Genomic DNA, 6,833 nt, shown 5'->3' on the forward strand with positions numbered 1-6,833 from the left:
GCATTATGGATAATGGAAGTATGGGTATGGTGTCGTAGAGTCATTGAAAGCTCCTTCTATATCCAAGAAAGAACAAAGTGTAGCGCTTTTTCCACTTTAGATACCACTCTCTATATCTCTCTCGTCGAGCTGAGTCGATTGGTATATAACACTATGGGTCTCCGAGACTTATATAAAAAGTTCAATTCCGTAGTGAAGTGATAGTCTTTCGATACAACTTTGTTGTACGAGAAAGGCAAAAACTGTTGCGAATCATTGATATCTGTTGGTGTATAACATAATAATAGAATACTACAGATTCTAAATGAGGGGGTCAAACGCAAAGAGGTGTAAGTGACAAAAAGTTAGTTTTGAGAAAAATGAGTGCAAAGTTTTTCAATATTTTTTGCTTCATACAAATCGTATAAAAGTTCAAAAAAATACTAATTTTCTGTAAATTTTCACATTTTTTATAAACATCGTACAAACTATATCAACATATTGCCGCAAAGCACAAGAACCAAAGCATTTTTGGTTGTAGTCAACTCAATTTTAACCAAAATGTCACTTACACCTCTCTGATTTCAACCCCTCAAATGTTTTCCAGGGGTAATCGCCTTTCAGAGTAATGGATTTCAGGGTAGTGTCCCATTGGGTGTGATGGTTTTTCGGGGTACTGTGCCATTCAGGGTAGTGGCCTTCAGGTAATGACATTCAGGGGTACTGGCATTCGGGGTAGGGAGTGGAGCCATATCGGACTCTACGACACTACCCATAATTCCAATACCCATAATGCTGTTATCGAAGGCCACTACCCCAATGCCATTACCCAGAATGAGTCACTACACAGAATGCCATTACCCCGAAAAGGTCACTGCCCCGAATGAGCTAGTACCACGAATTAGTCATTAATTTAAGTTTTTCTTCATTTAAATGAAAACAATACTAAATAAAAGTTTGTTCAGATACCAGAAAAGTTTGAATGATTAACAGTTGTTTTACGAAATAATCAATAGCAATCCATCGTCACCTCCTTTTTGCGTCTTTTTCAAAAAGTTTCACCGCGAGGTTCACTGTGTATTACTAGCAAGTAGGTACTCGACAGTGCGTTCTATTCCTCAAATTGGAATTGTTTCAATACAGTATAGAACGATGAATTCTTGTTATCCCATTCCGCTTCGTGTGTCAGTTGATAGAAAATTAAGCCCACGACAACTGGGCTAGATATAAACTGCATACTTTCGATATATAATTGGTCATAATAAATTAAAAGATCCTTCGTGAGAATGTGGTTATTAAAAGAAGGCATTATCTATCCTGTTTGTCTTACACTGGGCAAATGCGTTCATTCATAGAAGGTATTTTCTCCTCTTTGCCTTATATTGGACAGACAGATTAAAAGAAGGCATCATCTCCTCTGTTTGCCTTATACCGGACAAACTTGTTCATTTATAGAAGTTTTTTTCTAGCTGCCTTATTACGGGCAAACGCATTAATTTGAAGAAGGCATTATCTCCTTTGTTCCCTTTACATCGGCACATGCGTTCATTAAAAGAAGGCATTGTCTACCCTGTTTGCTATTAGGAATTATCTTCTCAGTTAGCCTTACACCGAGCAAACGCGTTCATTTGAAGAAGGGATTATTTCTTCTTTTTGCCTTATACCGGGCAGACACGTTGATTCCAAGAAGGCATTATTTCTTCTTTTTATCTCATACCGAGCAAACGTGTTCATTTGACGAAGGCATCGAATCTGTTGCATCGATATTCTCTGTTCGAATTAAGAGCTGAGCAGAATGGATACGTTTGCGTACATTTTGACAGTTTTTCCATGGGAAAACCGTCAAAACGTACGCAATCGTATCCATGGGGAGGTTCCTTCATCAGTGCTGCCACCCTTAAAAGTTTAGAGAAAAGTAGAACCATGGAAATTTGACATGGCATGATATAGAAAATGAGAATTAAAATGCTCCTAGAAAGTTATAATTTTTTTGTCAAACAATTTTTTAGTTTGTGGGGTTAGAAATTCAACATTCTTAAGCATTAACTGCCTATTCGAAAAAAATATAAAAATCGAAATATCATGTCTGTTTTGTGTGCTTTTATAATTCTAACCCCGTAAACCAAGATTTGTTGAAAAAAGTCCTTAATTTTTGTTTTATAACTAAAATATACTTCATTTCCTATAGACCAATGCAAACTCTAACTTAACCTCACTTATTTTGACAGTTCACAGAGCTTGTTTACAAGGTATTAGAAGAAAAATCGACGAAGGGAAAATTAAAATTCATATTTTTAGTTTAAAATTGCTGTGATCCGAATATTTTAGTGTTATTCTTTGCATTCAGCATGAAATCAATCGCAATGGACATCTACATGCGAATAAAATGACGAAACAATTTTATCGGAAGCTGCGCCGGAGGCTAAGTCCCGGAGAAAAAGCTCTGTGAACTGTCAACCTACGTCATCATGCACTGGTCTATACTACAGTGACTATAATAACAGTGTCGTCAAGTGTCAGAATTGGAACAGAATCGTCTGTCAGTTCCATACAAATGCGCGTTCCAAACGAGCAGGAGACCTGTCAAACGTGGCACATGACGTTACTCTTCTTATAGGACTCTAGTCTATACCACACCGTGTGAAATTTCAATGATTCTACTTTTTCTCTCGATGACAGCTGGTGGTCTTCTCCTCCCCTATTCTGCTTAGCTCTTTATACCGGGAAAACGCATACATTAAAGTTTAATGATTAAACCCTGTCCTTCTCACGTCTTTTGTGAGAAGGGAAAATACTAGAACGAATTCAAGACAAAATTTTCAAAACGACTTATCTGCTTTTGTAAACAAAGATTCAAACGACGATTTGACGAATCTGATAGCTCTCCCACGCAAACCAACAACTTCAACAGGTAGTGTAAACCTTCACCTACCTATCGGTGGTGTTGGTTTGCGTGGAGATGAAAATTTTGTCTTGGAATGTTATTTTCATACCTTAACCCTTTATAAGGCAGACGAATCCCCTAAACAATAAATTAACAAAACAACAATAGGACATAATGTTGACAAGGTATTAAACTCAAATGTATGTTTGTTATACATTAAACAGTTCAGAAACATTGAACAATTGGTGGCAATATAGATTGCCACTGCTCGCGAAGCAGGACAACATTGGTGGCAATATAGTTGCCACTGCCCGGCAAGCGGAAAACAGGCAACAACAAAAATACAAAAGATTTTTTAAATTTGGGTTTACGTAGAACCAGTCAAATCAAGGTACGTTACATTTTTGGTGAAGAGTCCCTAGTCAGAAAACGCATTACAAGTGAAAAAAATTTTTCGCGTTTTTTCTCCTAAGGGGACCCTTGGGAAAAAACACAATTTCGTCAAAAATCCAAAAACCAAATATACAGAAAAGGCAAAGCTTTTTTCACGCTAATCACGTAGTAATCTAGCACAGGAGATTCAAAATAATTGATACCAACTGGAAAAAATATATCTTTGTCGTTTTTTTAACATACGATCTGTTCGTAAAAAAACTGTTCTTAAATTGACATTTCAATTTTTTTATGGCTCAAATTCATCTAGGGTGTTACTAGGAAGCAAATAAAGTCACTACATGTGAAATAATAAGTAGAGCTCTTGTTAATAAATAGAAAAACATATTATTTGTTGGTGGCAATATAGTTGCCACTGCCTTATAAAGGGTTAAAATAGTGGATAGGGAAAAAAATTTAAATATGAATCAATAGTTACTTGAATGTTTTCAATACTTTCACTATTTTAAACACTATAAAGCTGTGCAGAATATTGCACTTTGTTGTTGAAAAATTCTATGAAAGTTGGAAGCTACCATGGGAAGGAAATGGTTAAAGAAGGCATTGTTTCAGGAGAGCTGCCGTGTCTGCGAATATGCATAAAAATATGATTGCAATATTTTTTTATTCATTCACAGAAGGCATGGGCAATTAAAGATGCACTATCATCAATAGTGCTAATATCCATTTAAGTTTAGAAAATTTCGCCATATTACATGTAAATGTTTTAAAGAAAGTCCGCAAAAAATAATATACAATATACACCTAGGATCAAACTAGGACCCCCTAGAAATGTTGCCACTTTGCCCAAATATTGCTCATATCAGGCTCCCTGGTCATATAAAGGTGTAACTGTGAGCAATGTAATACGTAATGTACATATGTAGTTATCCACCATCCTGGCTGGATTCTTGCTCTGCATGCGGTTCTAGGTCTAGTAAGGTCAAACTTCAATATAATTGTTATATGTTGCGATAGGAATGCTTAACACGAGGAATATTAAGCTCCCTTGATTCTCCACTTCTCGAGCACCAGAAATCATAACTTAAGGAAGTATGCCGATTGAATAAATAATAATAGTAACAGACTGAAAAAAAAACAAAACCTTTTCTGAGATTTTGAATAAATGATGAAAAATCAAGGGAAATACTGAATCTTAATATTTATTTAGACTACATAAATTTTTTGGCAAATTGTCTTAGTTTCAAAGAGACGGAGGATGCTTAGATTGCCGAAAAGTTTATAACAAACCCTGATTTTCATTGGATTTTTGAACAAATGATCAATCCTTTAATCACAGACAAACAGTCGACCTTGATTATTTCCTATTTGACGTTGACTCCTAACGCATACTTCTATATTAATCATCATCATCTTCGGCATCAATACAAAAAACCATTCAGCAGCATATACACTAATCAAATGTCAAAGCGTTTGAGCACTAGCGCCTCTCTTGGCACAATCGCGTAGCACAGATGTAATTTAAATCAACTGTTGAACAAGTGAATGATGTCGAAATCAGAAGTGTTACGTCTGTTTGTGCTTTAATATTTTAAAGTTATTTTTAGAGTTTTGTGTGTATTTTTACTAAGCCGAACGTGTGATCTTTAACTTTCTAACATTTTCCTAGAAAATGCATAGTCTTTCTATGAGGATTATCAAGGCATCCCTAGAGATTTCAAGGAGAGGTAACTAAAATTTAAATTGGAAAAAAAATCTATCAGATGGATTTAGAAAACTCTAAAGACTTATTATGCTCTGCTAAGTTCCTATGATTTTCCAAATGTGCAAAAATTTTCGAGAGTCCTAAGACATCTCTAGATTTTGTTATGTTAGGGCTGAGTTTCGATGAACATTATTTGTAAAGGTTCCCCAAACACACGCGACGCGACGGTCGCGACGCGATTATCGCTTGGCGACAGCGATTCTGTCGCCGTTGGTATGGAAGCGTAAATAGAACATTGCCTGCAGCGACCTAACGATAGAATCGCGGCGACTAGTTGTCGCCGTCGCGGCGATGAAATCGCTTCGGTCTGGGGGAGCCTTAATGTTCAAGTCGTCAATGGATGGGTTGAAATAGCTGTCGATCTGTTTGCGAACAGTATACATGAGGTGGGTCGAGTGTTGAGCGAAAACGATAACTTTTTGTTGTGTTTTGACCAGGCTACTGACTGTCTATTGATGATGATGACATCACACTTGTCACAGGCTCGGTTTTGGATGTAAAAATAGAAAAATAAAAAATAAAGTTTGAATAAAATTCATTAACGATTATGAAAGAATGCATCTCGGCTAAGTTTTTCATGCAAAAACGCATCGTTTCACTTCAAAAAGTGTCTAAAATCAATACCACAATATTGTTCACACATGCAAGAGTGTCTAATATCTATTCTAGGAACTTTTTTTAAATAGGCGTAACTGTATTTCTCTATTCATCATATTTTGCTCAACTGACGTTACTACCAGATAGATTGCAATCTATTCTTTCTGTTAGGTGCATTAGTCGTTCAAAATAGTTTGCACAATCGCCATTCCAAAAATCAAGGTCAGAATCAATTACGCCCATTTGAAAAATAAATCCTAGTATTGTTCTATGCGACGAATGTCAATAAGCCATTTTACTAGACAGTTCCAATCAGCTGATCGAATCTGCACCATCAATTGAGTGGACGGCTTGGCGTTTTGCTTTGGTAAATTTGCATGGCAACCATCATAAATTCGTCATCATCATCATCTTTTTTTTACATAATTAACTGAGAATTCTGGCACAGGGATGCCAGGAGGTATTTTTAAATGTCTTCACAGTCGAGTAAAAATGTCTTCAAATGTCTTCAATATCAAAATTACGATAATCAGTGAGAAATTTCAAAATCCAACAGGTTTGTAATTTCAAGCATCTCCTTGTTTTTTGTAGCATTTATTTTTTAACACTCAAATTGTTAGAATTCAAGAGAATATTCCTTCAAATCTTCACGAGTAAGGGCGGATTTTTTTAACTGAATTTCCATGTGGAATTCTTCTGAGTTTCTTTTTTAAAAATTCCCTGAAGCGATTCGGAAGAATTTACCGTGAAATACTTGAAGAAACTTTCACAAGATTTTCTGAAGAAATTTCTGGAAGAATTTGTGAAGAAACTTCAGGATAAACTCCTGATTGATTTTTAGGAAGAATTCATAAAGAAACTCCTAAAAGGTACGGAGGAATTGCTGTTGGAACATCTAAAGGATTTTCTGAAGGAACTTCCACTTCTAGAGGAATTTCCGGGTGATATGCTAGTTCCATTAGCATGAAACTTGTGGAGGAATTGCAGGAGAATTTTCAGGAGGAATTCCGGAGGCATTTTCTGGAGGAATTACTGAAGGATTTTCCCGAAGAATTCGTGAAGGATTTTTTTGAGCAATTCCTGAAGGATTTTCCTGAGCAATTACTGAAAGGATTTGCAGTGGAGCTCCTGAAGAAATTTTTGAAGAAACTTCCTGGGGAACTTCTGCTCAACTTTTTGGAGGAACTTCCTGAGGTATTGTTGCAGGAATTTCCG

The sequence above is a fragment of the Armigeres subalbatus genome, unplaced genomic scaffold (assembly GCF_024139115.2).
Source record: "Armigeres subalbatus isolate Guangzhou_Male unplaced genomic scaffold, GZ_Asu_2 Contig393, whole genome shotgun sequence".
In the NCBI taxonomy this organism is placed as follows: Eukaryota; Metazoa; Arthropoda; class Insecta; order Diptera; family Culicidae; genus Armigeres; species Armigeres subalbatus.